At 39.4% G+C, this 20,403-nt stretch overlaps 1 protein-coding gene and 1 long non-coding RNA gene across 6 annotated transcripts in view; one reads left to right on the top strand and one right to left on the bottom strand.

Moving 5' to 3' along the window:
• LOC133246361 (hyaluronidase PH-20-like) overlaps positions 1-11,513 on the bottom strand; it is a 19,462-nt gene extending 7,949 nt beyond the window's left edge. For 2 of the 5 annotated variants that reach the window (XM_061414574.1, XM_061414578.1), the window contains exon 1: positions 11,428-11,513. The gene's annotated coding sequence lies outside the window, so the exon portion shown is untranslated. Of the gene's footprint in view, positions 1-11,375 lie in introns of all 5 variants that reach the window. The other 3 variants (XM_061414576.1, XM_061414577.1, XM_061414575.1) reach the window with 3 other exon arrangements.
• Positions 9,175-20,403, top strand: part of LOC133246364 (uncharacterized) — a 16,349-nt gene continuing 5,120 nt past the window's right edge. The window contains exons 1-2 of the long non-coding RNA XR_009736019.1: positions 9,175-10,997; positions 20,213-20,303. This is a non-coding gene — a long non-coding RNA (uncharacterized LOC133246364). The remainder of the gene's footprint in view (positions 10,998-20,212; positions 20,304-20,403) is intronic.

The following is a 20,403-nucleotide window of genomic DNA, read 5'->3' as shown; positions in this document are numbered from 1 at the left end:
TTTCCAAATCACTGTTGAACCTACAGAGAAATGAAGGTGGCTCTTTTACCTTGTGCCTTCCTAGCTGTGCAGAATGCTGTACCAAACAATGCCTTAGCAACAAACTGTTAAATAAAAATAAATTCCAAGTTGAACCTCTCAGTTTGTTATTTCTTGAAAGAACATTTTTCAGTGTTCTGCCAAAAAGTGGGAAAAAACCTCTCATGGAATGGTGAGATTTCACCATTATTTTTTTTTCCCTTTCTTAAGGAAGGCAGGTAGAAGAGGTAAAAGTCACTTCTGCCAGAGGAAATAAGTCAAAAGTTTGCTCGAAACTATTGAATCAAATAAAATCGCCTTTTGAGGGGTACGTTGAAGTGCTATTTTTTGTGCTCCATACTATATCAAAGTAATGTACATTTGTGTTTAAAGTTAATAAAATATTTTATGACTTTATATCTTCCAGTAAAAGGATTGGTTCTGGCCTACCTCATGGAAAGGAATACATGAACTTTGGCCTTTTATAGTCTTCTATAGTTGACATTGTATTATATCATTTTGATTGTCACAGTGTGAAGTGTTAGGGCACATTTTGTGGTACAATAAAACATTCTGAGTCAAGGATAAGAAATTAAACTATGTATTATTTAACATTTGGTATTTGTAAAAATTACCTGCAAGAAGACGCATTTAAATGTTCTGTGATTCTAGGAAGAAACTAGAATGTTGAATTGGATTACTAGCATACTGCTATGTAACTGTATAAAGAGAATTTAACATTTTTCCCAGGAACATGTGGTCTTACCATAAATATCCATTTATTCCCATTGCTGAAAAGCAGTTGCTCTAAAGAGACCACCACAGACAGAATAAAATAAAATCTTAAGAACCATTACAGTCTCATGCTTTGAAGAAAATGGATTTTCCCTGCTAATGTTTAAAACATATAAAAGAACTAAAATTTTTCATAGTTTAAGCCCTTATAAACTTTCTTACTTAGGAGTTAGAAAATCTTCACCTTAAGTAGCATTGGAGGAAACACTCCTCTAAACTACCAATACAAACACCTGAATGGCAGCTGGTGAGACAACTACATGGAATAAAGAAAGGATTAGGTTAAACTTGTTGAAATAAGGTTCATACCTAATTTCCACATGATCATTTCATATAAAAAAAGCTTGGGGAAGAATGAGCCTAATGGGAAGATCTCTACTTACAGAAATTGTCAAAAAAAAGAATGGACACTTCTATCCTTAATTGTGAATTTGAATTTTAAAAAGTAACAAAGCTATGACATTTAAAGGAGGATAGTTACTCTAATGGGTTGAACAGTGTGCCCCCCGCAAATGCAATTCTACCTCAAACCTCATAAGAATATGACCTTATTTGGAAATAGAGTCTTTGCAAATATAAATAGTTAAAGATATAAGATGATATCATCTTGGATTAGGGGAGGCCCTAAATTCAGTGACTGGTACCCATAGAAGAAGAGTAAAGGACACAAAGATGTAGGGAAGAAGGCCATGTGACTATGAAGATGGAGACTGAAGTAACACAGCTTCAAACCAAGGCATGCCAAGGTGCCCTGAGCCAACAGGAGCTAGGTAAAGACAAAAAAGACTCTTTTCTGGTGTCTTGAAAGGGAACACAACCCTGCTGACACCCTGATTTAGAACTTCTGGCCTTCAGAACTAAATCATAAATGTCTGTAGTTTTAAGCCACTAAGTTAATTGCAGTTTGTTTCAGCAACCCTGGAAAACTCGTTCTAATCACCAAAGGTAAAAAGGATTGTAGTTTCTACAAGTTTCTTTTCTCAAGCCAGTTTCATCTTCAAGATTAAAAATTAGCATGTTTATATGCATCATAATGTAACTCTTTTACTCAAACTGACCTAATTATAACAAACCAGTGACAGAGCCAGAACCAGAAACTGCATTTCTGTGGAATAAAACCTTCTTGAAGTCTTCAGAGTTTAAGTAAAACTCCATCCTTTGGCCCACCTGATGATCGTCAACCTAACCTCAAATGTCACTGTTTCATACATAGCAAGATGTTTGGTGTCTGTGTGAGCCAAGGCAATGACCAGAGGCAAAAGCCCATGAGGCCAGGAAGACTCACTTGAGCTTGAAACTGATTGCAGGTTTGAGTTTCAGTGGGAATCACTCTGTGTGTGTGTGCTCAGTTGCATCACTCTTTGCTACCCCTCAGACTGTAGCCCGCTAGACTCCTCCGTCCATGGAATTCTCCAGGCAAGAATACTGGAGTGGGTAGCCATTCCCTTCTCCAGGCAATCTTCCCGACCCAGGGATCGAACGCACATCTCCTGAATTGCAGGTAGATTCTTTACTGTTGACCCACCAGGAAGCCCTAGGAAGAAATCTACAGGAATTTAATTTTCCAAACAGATAGTTGGGAGACTGCTGTGTTAATTCATAGGTGAGAGAAAATAAACAGGAGCATTTTTAGGTCTAAAATACAAAGGCAAGATTGAGAAATCACAGATCAGAGGTTTCTGACTATAGTCAGAGAATTAAATGGATTACATTTACAGCAGAAACTTCGAGGTTCTCAACATTCACTTCTGAGACCCGGTTAAAGGAACTAGCCTAAGTCCAGAGCTTTATGAGTAGCAAAGAGCATATTTGGACTAGCTGGGATCTTCATTGTCATAAGCAATTCTTGTTAATAAGAATAAGTCATGATGTTTTATAAGTAATGTGGCCGGAAATAGGTAATAAACTTGATTGAATAAGAGAAGTTAATGACATTTGTGGCTGCGTTCGATCGACTCCTTTCCCTTTTCCCTTTATCATTATCATCACCAGTATTCTTTATTATTCATTCCTTCTCCTACTTTGTCTCGGGTTTGTCAGTATCTCCCACAGATTAAATTTACACAGACTGGAGACCCTCAAGGCTAAAGAAATTGCTAATTTTTAATCTGTGTATCCCCTGTAAGATAAGTTGCTTCAGTCATGTCCAACTCTTTGTAATGCTATGGACTGTAGTCCACCAGGCTCCTCTGTCCATGGGATTCTCCAGACAAGAATACTGGAGTGGGTTACCATTTGGTTCTCCAGGGGATCTTCCCAACCCAGGGATCAAACATCTCTTATGTCTCCTGCATTGGCAGGCAGGTTCTTCACCTCTAGCGCCACCTGGGAAGCTCCTAGCAAGCACAGTTAAGTGCCAAACAACTTCCAAACCCAGAGTGTTGGTCTTAAAAACAGCACATTATGGAACTTCTAATTTTTTTCACCAAAAGTCATACCTCATTTTCCCTATAAACTTATACAATACAATTTTAAAAGACAACTTATTTTTGAAGCACCTTTAAAAGTTTTCCTCTAAGAAGTCAGTAGGTTAGAAACTGTTTCAATCTATTAGCTCTGCAGTGTTTAACCTACTGGGTGAGAAAAGGCAGATCTTTGCCCAGTCAGTTAAAGACTTAAATCTTTTGAGATGTTATTGTATGATGGGGGGAAAGGGGCTTTTCTGTGTGTGCCTGTACATGTGTGTGTATGTTTGAATATGTGTGTGTGAATCCTGGAAACTCAAGTGCCTCCTAACCAAGAGGGTTAGCAATGATGGTAAATTAACATAAGAATGCTATGAATTTTTCTATTAGCATTTGAAATGAGTTTAAGAATGCAATGATAGAACAAATTCTCATTTGCAGTAATTTTGATGTGTTTTGTTAAATAGTGACAAATTTCTGTAGTGTAATATAGATGAAGAATGGACTCAAGGCACCCATTTCAAGGAAGTACAGCATTCACTGCAAAGGTAATCTCTCCTTACAAAATTGGTAAAAATAATTAGATTTCACATTTTCAAAATGTAAAGCTATACTTGATATCTGTTAGCTAAAGGAAAATATTAATTTTCTGAATTCTGCTCCTTAAAATGGGAAGGGAGAGGAGAAAAAAAAGAGCCAAGTAAATAACAAAGTTCCTCAAGAGGAGTTCTGAAACTCTATTTAATGGCTGTAGTGGAACACAGAGATGTAATCTATACATGCTCACTTTATGCAATAAAAGTTTGTCCTATTGTGCCACGATAAAATCAGGGAGTAATATAGCTAAGAAGCTAGAAAACCACAGTATCCTTAAACATGAAAATTCTAAATATTAAAACTGTAAGCAAAGTTATATTGTTACTTTGTAAAAGATATAAATATTTCAGCTTTGGAAAATGCTTGGTAGGTCAATACCTAGGACAATGTTTAATTGAAAATAAGAAAGCAGTTTCATCTTATTCTTAAACAAAAATCCCTTTGGAAAGAATATGAATGTGCTTATAAGGACTTTCTGTGTCCAGAATACCTTTGCAAAATCCAGAGGCCTTGTAAAAGAAGTACATAATATACCTTTAACTGTAGGATTAGGTTATTGTCAACTTTCTAAGCCACTAGTTGATACACAATAGATACACACAGGGATTAGTTATTAAAGGAATGAATGACATACTTTGAATTTCAATAAGCTGAAAATCATGGCTTATGGTGACACTTTAAAGTGAAGATATTTAAACAAGAACCAAAATGTATCATCCAGAAGCCACAGAACTATTAAATAAAAACCAGAACAAGACAGTAATTAAAGCAGTAAAAACAAATTTTGTGAAGACAAACTACTGCAATAGGGGAAAAGAGACCTCAGCATACAACTGGGCTCCATTTTTGAATACAGCAAGGACTCTGAGAATTTATAACCGAGGAACAGAGGGCTGAGGGTGGTCAGTGGCTACAAAATTACTAAAGGAAACATCAGGGGTGAGGGGAGAGTCTGGCTAAAGACACCTGACAGGATTCTTACTGAATGCAAGCCAGGTGGTCAGAGGTCATGTGGGGGATGGTGGCAGATGAGGAAGCTGCTACAGGTCCAGGGGACAGAGAAGGAGGATGGGGCATTCGTGGTAAACTGCCTTCAGAAGGTTCCTGCTAGAATTGGACTCTACAAAGAAGGCTACAGAAGAAGCCCAGCGTTTGAGGCAATGACGAAAAGAGACCTTAGCGAGCCTGACACTAGGGTCCAGTGGAGAATCTTTGTCAGCCCCCTGTTTGTAGATGCAGAGTGAGTTAACCAGTTAATGAAATAAATGACTTTAATGTATCTGAAATTCCAGTAAACTCAAAATCATGGCTTGTGGTGACACTTTAAAATGAAGATGTTCAAATAGACTAAAAAAGAGCTGTAGCATCCATAGCCAGAATTCAAACATTACTCAGAAAACAAGTATGTCTTCTATAGCCAAGCATGACTTCCTGATAAACTCAGATATGACTGAAATGAAGTAATTGAACAGTGGAATAAAGCCATGAAGAGTCTCTAAATCCTAGAGGCTAATTAGAAGTACAGTAGCTTCCCCAGGGGTGCTCCTGTCAGACTGCAGGCTGAGCGCCATGACGCCTGACTTGCAGTCATCCCACCAATATTCCATCACGTAAAGCTGGGACCAGGGCTGGTTCTTCTGTGGTTCCAGTGCCTCAGCTGCCTGCTACTGATGGACAAAGGGGGCTTAGCAGGTTGGAGTTCAGGGCACACAGCCTGCCCCCAAAGATGCCAAAGCTGCATATTGATTATTTCTAATTAATGTTACTTGAAAAGCAGCGCATATGTGAACCCTTTGATCCTTCTTTGTCTCCCTGAATACAGGAGATAAATCTCCCCTCTGAAGGCTGCTAGTAGAGATATCTTTATCACCAGAGATAATTCATTTCAGGGTTGAGAAGCTCATATACACAAACCCTGTTCCTTCTCTAATAATTTATTACACACGTCTAAACTTTCCTTCGGAGAAGGCAATGGCACCCCACTGCAATACTCTTGCCTGGAGAATCCCATGGGCGGAGGAGCCTGGTGGGCGGCAGTCCATGGGGTCGCTAAGAGTCGGACATGACTGAGCAACCTCACTTTCACTTTTCACTTTTTATGCATTGGAGAAGGAAATGGCAACCCACTCCAGTGTTCTTGCCTGGAGAATCCCAGGGACGGGGGAGCCTGGTGGGCTGCCGTCTATGGGGTCGCACAGAGTCGGACACGACTGAAGCGACTTAGCAGCAGCAGCAGCAAACTTTCTTTAATTTTCTTATTTATTACGGCTCCAAACCTAAACTTCTTTGTCCTATCCAATGCTCACAAATTTATTCTTTACATAAAAGATATAAAAGCTGCCCACTTTTGATCAATAAGCATCATTTTATGATCTCTGGTGTACATGAAATTAATTTTTCTCCTGTTAATCTATCTTGTGTCAATTTTATTACCTGTCCATGCACAAAAACTCAAGAGGGGTAGCAAGGAATAGTTTCCCCTTCTGGACAATACCAGTCAAGTTCAAATTCAGGAAGAATAATGAAAACCTCCAATCTTACCAGTGCTTTGCACAACGAAATTCACAACAGTAAAATAGATATAACATGGGCCATGAGTTTGCACTTGGCCTCCTATTAGCCATAAGCATTGTTTCTCCTCCCTTGACGAGTCAGATGACTTTTGGGTTTTATTTCTCTGAATCATCAAAGTCCCAGTTACTAAATCTTCTACATATGGGATTATAGCAGAGGTCCAAATGGTCGCTATAGTCTAACATAAACAGAAAACACCTGTCTATTCATAAATTTCCTTTCTCTAGAGACAAGAGGGACCCAATGGCATTAAATGTATGTGAGCACATTTACTCAGGGTGAAGATAAATACTGTTAAAGATGAGCTCAGCTTCAGAAGACAATACAACAAACAGATGTTTTCATCATATCTGTTTAAGATATCTGAAGCCTACAGAGATATCAGGCTTCTACATGGAAGACCCAGGATGCAGACTGAATTTTTTTCTTAGAATAGAGGACTGGTTCAAAAATGTCAGAATTTGAAGTGATTTAACATTATCACCCTAAAAAGCCACGCTCTTCAGTCTACCATAAGAATGCGTAACCGTGCTTTGCTTTTGTGAAAGCAAAACCATTGGCTGAAGTCTCAAGCAACTAGATGATTTCTCAGCAGGCACGTGTGACCATCCAGTCTAGGCCAGCTTTTCAGCCAAGATGCAAACTAAAATAAAACTCAAATTTTTCAGTGTACCTGAAAGTTCCTGTTCCTTTGAAGGAGAAGTTTGGGGAGTTACAGGTTCTCACAGACAGAATTAATTCTATATGGAAATTCTATATGTCTTATTCCAGTGAGATCCTGCTATGTACCTCTCATGTTAATCTTTCTTAGATTTTAAAAATCTCTATTACAAGCCTAGGGAAATAACTCTATAAGACTGTTCCCACTATGCAGCCTTTCCAAATATCAACAGATCTGACAAGGCTATTTTAAGCGTACCAAAGTGGTCAGAAAAAATGTACTTATTTCTTAGTACACCAGCCACAATTCCTGTTCAAATTTGAAATATCTCCCTCCCTGACAGACTGTAAATTCACTGTTATGTTCCAGTTTCCAGTAGTGTGCCTGTCATGTAGTAGGAGGTCCCTAAGTACTTAATTGAGTGGGTGAATAAATGAATCTATCTATCTGTTAATCATTTTATCAAATTATTTTTTTCCTTTGCCTAAGTTTCACTGCATCAGTTTTATTGTCCTACCATTCTCCCTGGCTTCCCTGGTGGCTCAGTCAGTAAAGAATTAGCCTGCAATGCAGGAGACCTGGGTTCGATCCTTGGGTTGGGAAGATCCCCTGGAGGAAGGCATGGCAATCCACTCCAGTAATCTCCAAACCTGGAGAATCCCTGTGGACAGAGGAGCCTGGTGGGCTATAGGCCAGGGGAGTCACCTAGAGTCAGACACGACTGAGCAACCAAGCACAACACAGCACATTCTCCCAGAGGCAAGTTATCTATTGGATAATATTCAGTTTATCTATAGCCACTATGGAAAACAGTATGGAGATTCCTTAAAAATCTACTTGGGAAAGGAGTAGGTCAAGACTGTATATTGTCATCTTGCTTATTTAACTTTTATGCAGAGTACATCATGCAAAATGCCAGGCTGGATGAAGCACAAGCTGGAATCAAGATTGCTGGGAGAAATATCAATAACCTCGGATATGCAGATGACTCCACCCTTATGGCAGGAAGCAGAGAGGAACTAACTTGATGAAAGTGAAAGAGGAGAGTGAAAAAGCTGGCTTAAAACTCAACTTTCAGAAAACTAAGATCATGGCATCCGGTCCCATCACTTCATGGGAAATAGATGGGGATACAGTGGAAACAGTGTCAGACTTTATTTTGGGGGGCTCCAAAATCACTGCAGATGGTGACTGCAGCCATGAAATTAAAAGACACTTGCCCCTTGGAAGAAAAACTATGAGAAACCTAGACAGCATATTAAAAAGCAAAGATATTATTTTGCAAACAAAAGTCTGTCTAGTCAAACCTATGCTTTTTCCAGTAGTCATGTATGGATGTGAGAGTTGGGCCATAAGAAAGTTGAGTGCTAAAGAATTGATACTTTTGAATTGTGGTGTTGGAAAAGACTCTTGAGAGTCTCTTGGACTGCAAGGAGATCAAACCAGTCAGTCCTAAACGAAATCAGTCCTGGGTGTTCATTGGAAGGACTGATGTTGAAGCTGAAGCTCCAATACTTTGGCCACCTGATGTGAAGAACTGACTCACTGGAAAAGACCTTGATGCTGGGAAAGATTGAAGGCAGGAGGAGAAGGGGAAGGCAGTGGATGAGATGGTTGGATGGCATCACTGACAGATGGACATGAGTTAAGCAAGCTCCAGGAGTTGGTGATGGACAGGGAAGCCTGGCGTGCTGCAGTTCATGGGGTCGCAAAGAGTCGGACATGACTGAACTGAACTGATGACACAGAAATCCCGCTACTTGGCATATAAGCCTGAGAAAACCATAATTGAAAAAGACACGTGTATCCCAATGTTCACAGCAGTGCTGTTTACAATAGCTAGGGCATGGAAGCACTCTAGGTGTCCGTCGACAGATGAATGGATAAAGAAGATATGTATATACAGTGAAATATTACTCAGCCTTACAAAGAATGAATTTGAGTCAGTTCTAATGAGGTGAATGAACCTAGAGCGTATTCCAAGTGAAGTAAGGGAATAGGAGAGCTCACTCAGTGCTTGCATAAGAGCACAGCTAGTCTCTGCACTGAGATCATCGCTGGTCAAAATCTACTCACAGAGAGCATTTCAGAGCAGAAACTAAATCACCTAAGTAGTGAAAGTGATGTTGAGTAGGCTTATCCCTAAAATTTCCCTTCCAAATTGTAGGTCGCAAACTAACAGTGGACCTCGGAATTGATTTAATTGGTTGGAATGAGCATTTAAAGAAAATAAGTGAAATAGACAATAATAGAGTGGAATACAATAAGATAGAATACAATGGGACAGAATAGGAAACTCAGAAAGTACTACACCCCCACACAGTAAGCATGAGTATGAATTTACAAGCCTTTTCTATATATATTATACATGTGTGCACTGGGTCACAGTGTAAGCTGCATTTTTTACTGTGGAATGGATCAAACCACTTTGATACTCGAAAGCTTTCAGTCTGACACACCTGGATACTGCATCTTCAGTCAGCTGTTTTCTAATTATGTGGTCTTGGGTAAGTTATTAATGCTCTTTAACCTCTTCAGCAACCACAACAGAATTCTGAGCTGTCTCAGGGCTCCTTCATGTCTGTAAATGAATAAACTACTGGACTAAGCAACTTGGTTTTCCATGTGAGGACCAGCAGGCCTGGAATCTGGCTTCTCAACTTGGGAGCAATGTGACTTTGCCCAAACTATTTAACTTCACTACACTTTAGTTTTTCTTGTCTTTAATTTTTTTTCTAACTACAAAAATGTGGGTATTAATAGCAGCACTTTCCTGGGTCTCTTGGGAAATTTTCATTAGGTAAAGTGCACTGACCACTTAACACAAAGCCCGTGAAGGGTTCAGACCATGCTACCCCTAAATGTGCCACTTTCCCATATTATTGTGATTATTTTGAGCTGAAGGTGATGCAGCAACAGAAAATACAGACAGTCTCTCTAACTTCCCCCTTTCTTCCTGAAGATTTCCCATGTAAAATGTGTACTCTGTACCAGGATGCGAGGAACATCTTACCACCAGAGGAAGGTAGTTGATGCCAAAATGGATCTGCACAAACCTATGAAAATGACCCTTAGCTTCCAGTAGTTTCCCTCAGATATTTCCTAGTCACAGTTACTGCTGATCAAAGCTCTTTCTCTTTGTCTTGTCACTCCTTCATAATTTATCATTCTCTATTGAAAAGATCTGTAAACTCTTGATCGTAACTTCTCCTTTGGGTCTCCCTTTTTGCTATGGAAGCTTCCATGTACATGTAAAAATATTCAATAAAGTTTATATGCTTTTCTTCTCTTCATCTGGTTTTTTTTACCAGTTGAATTTTCAGGCCCCAGTTACAGAACCTAAGAGGATAAAGTTCCTTTTCCACTATTCACCAGACACATAGTACATACCAAATAAATGGAAGCTGTTCCTGTTGTCATTATTAATGAAATCATCCCTTGTCTACACCCTCTTGTATATGAAAGGAAAGAAGAACATGAAAGAAATGGAAACCCAAAGACCATTTACTGATTCTCAGACCTGCTGACATTAAAACTTCCCTAGGAAACCACTGCCCCCTCCCCCCAAGTTTTTAATGTAAATGTGTGACCCACAGGCAGTTGTCCTGGTGGAAATGAAATACTAAGCACAGTCATAGTACAGAGAAGCCAGATCTAATGGTGGCACTGTGCCTCAGTTTATCACTGTGCTATGTGCCCTGAGAGGGAGCCTACATGAGGTCTCCATGGATTCTGAGGTCTCCGTGTGCTTTATCAGCACATCAGACTAACTCAAGCCTTAGTGTGTGCTGTATGTGGCATTAATATGTCTTCCTCTCTTTTTCATTTGTTTGCCTCTTTGCAACTGGTGGACAAGTCTACTAAGTCTGACTGGAATGTTTTTCTGACCTGTCAAATATGACTTCAGTCTTTTAAATTGGATTATGGGACAAGCAAGTGGCATATAAGTAAGTAACATTTTAAAACAAATAGTAGCAGAACAAACTATTAGTATAGATTCCAGATCTTTTTACAATGTTGGGTTTTTAAATATTAGTATGGCCAAACAGGCTTCTATTTCACAGAAAAGAAGGAAGTAGTTACCAAAAACCAAAGCAGCAATAATTAACAGGAGTATTTCTCAACATCAAACCTACTTTGGCTGTTAGCAGGTTTATTACATCTACACAATAAGAGTCATCATTAATAACCATTATTATTGATGTTATAAAAATAAATAGTACACCTAGCACATCACATATATATCAAAACATGTAACAGGTGCTATTGAAAAACCAACTACGATGTCAGCCTTCTAGTGGCATTACAAAGGTGCGTGAATAGACCTTGTCATCTCTGCCCGTCTCCACTACTCCATAAAGAGCTGAGCACATTTACCCTTGCGGATGAGCACAGCAGTCAATTCTGTCTGTCTCCTCACCAAGAACAGAGATAAACAGGAGCCCCCTATGATTCCCACCTGAGACCAGAGAATTAGGAACACAGAGCTATTGTGACAGGCGACTGAGAATCTGGCCACTTTATGACAGGATAGGAGTGTCCTTGAGGTTCACCAACTGGGAAAAGGCACAGGGAAGACAGAACTCTGAGAAGACGGGGAAATCAGCCATAGACATATCCAGAAATATTCATTAGGATGGTAGGCTGTTCCGCCTACCATTCTAAAGCAGGATTAGAATTTTTAAAGAGTTTGAACCTAGTTTGAGATTGGGGGATGGATCAACTGAGTTTGAGGGATGGGGATAAGAGCTTCATAAGACCTATGGTTCTTGCAACAACAACAAAAAGCCAGAATAGATGGATAATAAGATAACTTCAAAGACTTAAAAAGAAATTTCAAAGGCATGTGCTTACTTGTCAACTTAATCATAAGGCAGTAGGTCTCCCAAGGTTGCATCTATTTAATACTTTAGCTCCTTAATGAATGTTTATAGTTTGGACAAAACTGTTTCTATTCATTTTTATGGCTTACTTGATTTTAATGCTTAACTTATAATAGTTTAAAAAAACCCAAGATATAAGTAGTATTTATTGATGGCCTAAACTGCCATCAATCAAGTGTGAAATATTAAATTTTAAGTGTTAACATGAGAATAGCAAGAGTTTCATCAAAATTAAAGAGAGTGTTTTCACAGGGAAGCGATTTCAACCAAATCTCTAAAACTCAGACAATCAACAATCAGTCATGAAATTATCTAAGGACTCCCAGTAAACAGTTAATTACGGTATTTAAATATTTTAGTAATGCCCTGGTATAGGAATTATCCTCATTTCCCAAATGAAGAAATAAGCATTAGAAAAAGATTAAATAACTGGCCCACCCATCCTAAAACTAGAAAACCCAGTTCTAGCTAATTCTAACGTTCAAGCTCTGCCCAATGCTCTCTATTATATGAGCTACTACTATAGAGATGAAAATATGAGACAAACACAGGACATTTTCCTGAATGGGTGCTTGAATACTTTAATTATCTAAGTATGTAGATGATGGACATCTTTCTGTTTGTATATTTAGCCATCATATGGCTATTAGAATTAACCTCACTTGAAAAAAGGAATTAAAACTGTCTAAATATCTTCAAAGGAATGCATTTAGTTAGACCCTAGTGCAGTTCTCTTGCCCCTAAACTATTATCTGCCTGTTTTTGGTTTAGATAATTTTTACAGAATTGTTAGTCCTTTTATTAATTTTTTTCACTCAGCTATTTGTGTCTGTCTGTGTGTTTGTGTGTATGTGTGTGTGTGTGTGTGTATGCATTTACTCCAAATGATCAGGAGTGTTAGTGTGGCAATTATGTCTTATGTTTTAAGTTAGTTAACTCAGTCTTGATCCAGAAAATGGAAATGCTATATTCATATTTACTAACTTTCCACATCCTGGGACCCAGGAAGTTAGAATGCGAAGTCCTTTAAACTAAGAGACCAAAACTTTACCTAAAGTAGAAGTGAGTTGAATTATTAATCTTTGTGGAGGTCTTTCATCTCCTGGTTAATGTTGTAACCTTCTAACTCTGCCAATAGTGACTAATTAAAGTTATATATTGAAGCCTTGTTCTATCTTCAAAGACATGGAATAAAATTTTTATCATTTAAAAAATTTTGGCCACACCACTCACTTTGTGGGATCTCAGTTCCCTGACCAGGGATTGAACCTGGGACCATGGCAGTGAAAGCACCAAATCCCAGAAGCCTTGTTCTATAACTTCCTCAGAAAAAAATGCCATGGAGAATGGGCAAGTTTGGGTCATCACTACCGAGCCTACATACCTTTGGGGTATAAAGCACCACAAGGGACAGGGAAAAGTATACTAGCTCAAGTCTGGTCTTAGCCCCAAACCTGAGAGGAGTTGAAGCGTCATTAATATTTTAACTTTTCTTCTTTTTTATTCCCTCCCTCTTTCTTCCTTCCTTCTCTTTCAGACACTCTACACATATTAATACCTTTAATACTAATAACAACCTTATGAAGTTGGTTGTCACTCAACAGATGTCACTCGATTTCTTTTTACCTCAGGCTGAGCAAATTTCAGTTGAATCCCTTGGATTCAGATTTCAGAACCATTCTTAGTCCATTGGGAAAGTCCTGGAGAGCCGTAGCACAGAAGGTCAGGTGAAGAAAAGAAACCAGTTGCATGAGGCCCTGTGGGTTCTTCAACTCAAGAGATTCATTTCATCAAAAGACTGGTTGGGGTGCTGTCTGAGAATTTCTGGCTATCTTCAAAGACATAGAATAAAATTTTTATCATTTTTAAAATGTTGGCCACACCACTCAGCTTGTGGGATCTCAGTTCCCTGACCAGGGATTGAACCTGGGGCCGTGGCAGTGAAAGCACCAAATCCCAATCACTGGACCACCAAGGAACGCTCCCTTAGAATAAATTTTTTTAATCTGAGGAAGACAACTCAGAAAGTGCCTGAAGAGCTGTGACTGGAACCAAAATGCCAAACCAGCGGTTTGGCTGAACCTAGGCTGTGTCCGGAGCCCTCTGTCTCCTGTAGCATTGGTCTGCAGTCAAGTGTAGCCCTGGCAGCATCTGGACCATGACAGAGGGTCCTACAAGGAAGGACAGAGACTGCTCCATACCTCAACCCTGCCCCTTCCATATTCCTACTAGTGGTAAAACTGGGGAGTCTCCTTTATTTCAGTCTAAAATCACTGGCACTTCAAATGCTTCCCCTTCACCCAGAAAATGGATTCTACTCTCAGCCTTGCTGTTCTGTCTAGGCTCTTGCTCTAATCTGCTGCTTCTCTGCTTGAATTGTCCCAATGCATTCAGTTTTCCTCTGTGCCCTCGCCTTCACTTCCCTGTTCAGAGCATCCTGATGGACACTGTAGTCTTCCATCTGCTTTGGTTTGGAATCTGGTTTCTCTTCTGTACTATCTTAAGACATCTTTTGTCCTACTTGGGTTGGATAATCTCCACAACCCAAGTGAGGCTCCCCACCCTCCCTCCAAGATCTGTCATCTACTTGTTTGCAATCAATTAAAATCTACTGCATGATTCTGATCTCAACTTGTCCACAGCCTCAGTTAAAGTTTACTCTTTTCTTGCTCCAGTTCCTTAGCTAATTTACTTCTGTTTATATTTTCGTGAAGGAATAGTTTAATAGGCTCTCTCTGTGTGTTCATTGACTGCCTAAATGAGAATTTCAGACATTGCAGGGGGCTATAGAGGAAGTGTTCTAGAATCACTGGGGCATGTCAAACCACACTACAAGTGCCAACTACTTAACGGTTCAACTATTTAAAGTGGGGCATTCATCACATCCAAGCACAGACATGGAGGATACCACATAGACCAGGATCTATTTTTCTGGAGTTTGCATTCTAATAGGAAGAAACAATAAGAAAAACAGTAAACAAGTATTTTCAGACTGATAAATGCTTACTTAATCCATCTGATCTGCTGTAACAAAGTACCACAGACTGGGTAGCTCATGAACAACACAAGTTTATTTCTCACAGTTCTGCAGGTTGGGAGGCCCCAGATCAAGGTTCCAGCATGATCAGATGAGAGCTCTCTTATGGGTTGCAGTCCTCACTTGGAGGAAGGAGTCTTGCAAACTCTTTGAGCCTTCTTTATAAAGGCACCCATCCTTCATGATCTAAACACCTCCAAAAGGCCCACATCCTAATATCATCACAAAAGGCATTAGGAGGTCAGCATATGAAGATTAATGGGCACAAACATTCAGAATGCAGCAAATGCTGTTACAGAATTCAAAGAGAAAAATGAGAAAGGGCAGTCAGAGTTGAAAAGACAATTCTTATCTATATAAAGCTGACTCCTAAAGACATTGTACCAGTTAACAGTTCCTCCAAAAATTAGTGCTTATTCCCCATACCCAAACTACACTGTATTATGATGCCTTGCAGAGCCTCTGCCAATCTGAGTAATGTAAAAATGGTATCTCATTTAATAATAATGTATTTTATTTTGAGAAATTGGGCTATGCATCTTTTCTTTGCTTTAATTTCTGGTCCATCTCCTTTTCCCATGTTAGGTTTGAGATGTTTTGAATTGATTTGCTTAAGAGCTCTTATCGCCTGCAATTCAGGTTCAATTCCTGGGTCAGAAAGATTCCCTGGAGAAGGAATAGGCTACCCACGCCAGTACTCCTGGGCTTCCCTTGTGGCTCAGCTGGTAAAGAATCCACCTGCAATGTGGGAATCCTGGGTTCAATCCCTGGGTTGGGAAGATCCCCTGGAGAAGGGAAAGGCTACTCAGTCACTCCAGTGTTCTGGCCTGGAGAATTCCATGGACTACACAGTCCATGGGGTCACAAAGAGTCGTACAGGACTGAGTAACTTTCACTTTCAAGAGCTCTTACATATCAGGGAAATGAGTGTTTTGTCACATGTCCCAAATGTGTTTTTCCAATTTGTTTTGGCTTGTCTATGGTATTGTTTCCATGCAAAAGGCTAGCTTCTTTTTTTATGTTTGTTTGTTTTCCTAAATATTTGGAGAGTAAACGAGATTCAGCTGGTATTCCCCGTAGCAGATCCAAGGATGAGGTTTCACGTGCAAGTGATTTGTGAGGGAAGGTTTTTCAGGGAAAAAACCTCTTGGAGAATAAAACCCACAGAAGGAAGGGCATGAAGCTAAGAAAGGGTGCAGCTTCATGTAAAGTCCTGCAGGAGGCAGCATTAGCCTGACTATATCAGGGATACATGTAAGGGCTGCAGGAAGCAAAACCACACTGAGTGGGAGAGAGGGAGGAGGGAAGCACAGTGAATCTGGGGGAGGGGATACACAACAGGCAATAGTAGGGACCTTGGGGGAATCTGCCAAGTGTCTGTTAACATTGGGTGGGTCAAGAGTCAATGAAAGGATAGAATTAGAGAAGTTCAAGCCCACGTTTAATTTCAGTGTGGTTATATCTTAGTATTTACTTGTGATTATTAAATGAGATGACAGAAGGAATCTACCCAGTCGGGACAGTTTAGTCCATTCCGCTTTAGCCACTAATGATTAATCATGTCTAATGAATTTTCTCCCCTTCTTCACCTCTTTTTGGATTTCCACAGTCAGGCCTGATGGTGACAAAGTTATTGGGAAAATCAGTTCTCAATAAGTTGAAGGCCAAATAAGTCACTGTAAATGTTGATCTTGAGAGTTTATGAAAAGAGGTACTGGATTGAAAAGAAGATGCTTGGTCTTGGTTAAGGTACATGGAATTTGGTCCTGAACTATCACTCATAAAGGACATCCTTGCTATATTTTTGGAGTAATTAGAAAATAGTCCCTGATACTGACTTTAATTAGTATCACAGATTATTTTCTTTCTGAAGGATGTGTAGGGTCCACTAAGTAAATGTCTTCGTTTCCTTGTGGAGAAAATTTTGATCTGTAAGGTATTAAGTAGAGAGCATTGAAAGACTTACAGCTCTTTTAGTGACAAACAGCTGTATAGCCGAACACAGCTGTATAGCAGAACATATTACCCAATTAGGCCTGGTGGCCTCTCTCAAATGTCACTCCCACATATGCCCACGTGTGTTTATGCAGATAAGTGATTCCCTAAGGAGGCTGGGGATTGGGTACAATAGATAGTGACTGCTAATGGGCTTGGAATTTTTTGCTGGGAGTGATATCAGGATCAGTTCAGTCACTCAGTCGTGTCCGACTCTTTGTGATCCCATGGACTGCAGCACACCAGGCTTCCCTGTCCCATTACCAACTCCTGGCGCTTGCTCAAACTCATGTCCATCAAGTTGGTGATGCCATCAAACCATCTCATCTTCTGTCGTCCCGTTCTCCTCCTGCCTTCAATCTTTCCCAATCAGGGTCTTTTCCAGTGAGTCAGTTCTTCACATCAGGTGGCCAAAGTATTGAAGCTTCAGCTTCAGCATCAGTCCAATGTTCCAAAATATGATGGGGTGATGAAAGCATAACTCTGTGAATAAACTAAAAACCATTAAATCATGCACTTTAAATTGATGTAATACGTGAGTTATATCTCCATTAAAATATTATAACTTTAAAAACTCTTTCTGAAGGAAAGCAACCCAAATTTTGACACTTAGAATTCCCACACACTAAGTTTAACAAAATACAAACTCATAATCAAAGGTTGGGCTTCCTGGATGACTCAGCAATAAAGAATCCATCTGCAATGCAGAAAATGCCAGGAGTTGCCATGGGTTTGATCCCTGGGTCAGGAAGATCCCCTGGAAGAGGGCATGGCAACCCACTCCAGTATTCTCATCTTGGAGAATCCCATGGACGGAAGAGCCTGGCAGGCTACAGTCCATATGGTTGCACAGAGTCGGACACAACTGAAGCAACTGAACATACAAAAGTAGCCGAACACACAAATAAATAAACTACCATGACTGAGCTCAGCAAGAATTTAAGATGTGATAGCTATGAAGTCATTCAGCATCTTGAGAAGCAGTGAGTCTGACAACTCTTGTCCCTCTCTTCTTTGTAAAGCAGAGCCTTGAACTATCTGCCTCCAGAGGGAAAAATAAACTAATATTTTTTTAAATTTTATTTTATTTTTAAACTTTACATAATTGTATTAGTTTTGCCAAATATCAAAATGAATCTGCCACAGGTATCCATGTGTTCCCCATCCTGAACACTCCTCCCTCCTCCCTCCCCATACCATCCCTCTGGATCATCCCAGTGCACTAGCCCCAAGCATCCAGTATCGTGCATCAAACCTGGACTGGTGACTCGTTTCATACATGATATACGTGTTTCAATGCCATTCTCCCAAATCTCCCCACCCTCTCCCTCTGCAACAGAGTCCATAAGACTGTTCTATACATCAGTGTCTCTTTTGCTGTCTCGTACACAGGGTTATTGTTAGCATCTTTCTAAATTCCATATATATGCGTTAGTATACTGTATTAGTGTTTTTCTTTCTGGCTTACTTCACTTAAAAAGGGAATGAGAGCAGATTTCTTAAATCGAGGGGGAAATATGGATTGCTAGAATATAGGCAAATTAAAATTGACAAATGCTTCCAGGTGAAAAATTGTAGCACCCAATTATGGTTAGTTGTACAAACACAGTGCAGTCATTAGAAGACCAGAAATACATCTGCTATATATATATTTTGTCTTGACAAAACAATTTTAAGTTATTTTCTTTCAGTATCTGAATAGAACAAAATGTAATCAGTGGAGGAGGTCTTCCCTGGTGGTCTAGTGGTTAAGAATTCGCGTTCCAGTGCAGGGGACATGAGTTTGATCTCTGGTTGGGGAACTGGGATCCCACACGCTGCAGGGCAACTAGGCCTGTGCATTGCGACTACTGAGCCCACATGGAGCCCATGCCAACACAAGGAGAGAGAAGTTTCAGTGCAATGAAAGATCCAGCATTCTGCAGCGAAGATCCGATGTGTCACAGCTAAGACCTGACCCAGGGGAATAAATAAATAAGTATATTTTAAAATGCAGTAACTAGTCTCAATAATGACCTAAGACTTCTACTTTCCAGACACAGAACAGAGTACCCTGTTCTAAGTTTGCACAATAAAAGTGGTATTTGAAATGAAAAATTGATGGTTCTTGGGCTCACAGAGAGGAACAAAGTGTCAAGTTCATAAACGAACATTCAGTTAACATTAAACATTTTCCAAGTTCTTAAGATTAGTAATAAAGACAAAGGAAGAAGTAACTTTTTATATATTTAGTCCTCTGATAGAAACGAAAGGGATAATATTAATATGAGCATTCACTTTGACAAACTATTTTCCCAGTATTAGATTTTATTCTGTAATTTTAAGTTATAATAACAATAGAGCTGCTGCTCAACATTTAGAATAAGCAAATAGCTTAAAAATTGATAGCTCTATATATCACTTTATATTTGATGTACATGGCTTGGTAATGTTTTCTTCTGGTTCTCTTTTCTTAATGAGATTATTATGTCCTTGAACTTAGTTGGCCAGTCACTTATGGCTTTTATATTTGTGTATTTTAGAGTTGCATCCCCAAAAGATGCTTAAGAAACTTCAGATTAGTTTAACTATCTCTGGGAATTCTTTCTAAAATGTAATTGGACATGGGTAAGATTGAGTCTCCCTCAATATGATCAGAGAGAAGTCAAAATAAAACCTAAACAAAACACTTGTATTTTAGACTTCTTTGACATTAGCAGATAGAGAGCTTCCTCATTCCTTTTTAAGCTGAATGCTATCCCACTGTACCGTTGAAAGTGCTTGGCAATACATTTGGTAGGGGATTTCTATGTGCCAGGTATTATGCTAAGTATTTTATCTACTTGATATGATCAAAACTATATAAAAGGGGAAAGGATACCATTATCATCTTCCTTCTGTCAAGGAGAACACTGAAGATCAGAGAGCCTGAACACCTTGCTGTTTCCATAAAGGGAAGTTAGGACAGTCCCAAGAAGCTGTGGCCATCATTAAGCAGCTTTTAAAGGTGGACTTCCTGTCCAGGAGCATTGAGCCAAATTAAACAGACCATCTGCAGCTGGGAGATCTGGAGACTGACAACATAATCAGTAGTCACAGCCCAAATTAGTAAACACATATTAAGTTGATGGTCAAAAGCTGAATGGATATATTTGGATTGTGTTGCAATAAGAATTATGGTGAAGAGAAAATGTGGCAACTCAGATTTCATATTGCTCTCTTTTGCAAACTGGCTCTTTGACTTTGCTGAGTGATTTATTCTCTTCAGGCCTCAGCTCTTCACAGGGGAGTTGAACTATGTGATTTCAGAGGCTCATGCACTAGGATAAGAAGAGAACGACGCTGGAGAATGATTTGCGGTAACTATCAATGTGCAGAATTTTTAAAAAAAATCTGTAACATAACTTCCACTGATTCAGGTTTCTGAAACACTCATTTATTCATTCACTCAAGTACTTA

The sequence above is a fragment of the Bos javanicus genome, chromosome 4 (genome assembly GCF_032452875.1).
Source record: "Bos javanicus breed banteng chromosome 4, ARS-OSU_banteng_1.0, whole genome shotgun sequence".
NCBI lineage: Eukaryota > Metazoa > Chordata > Mammalia > Artiodactyla > Bovidae > Bos > Bos javanicus.
This window is presented reverse-complemented; position numbering and strand designations above follow the sequence as displayed.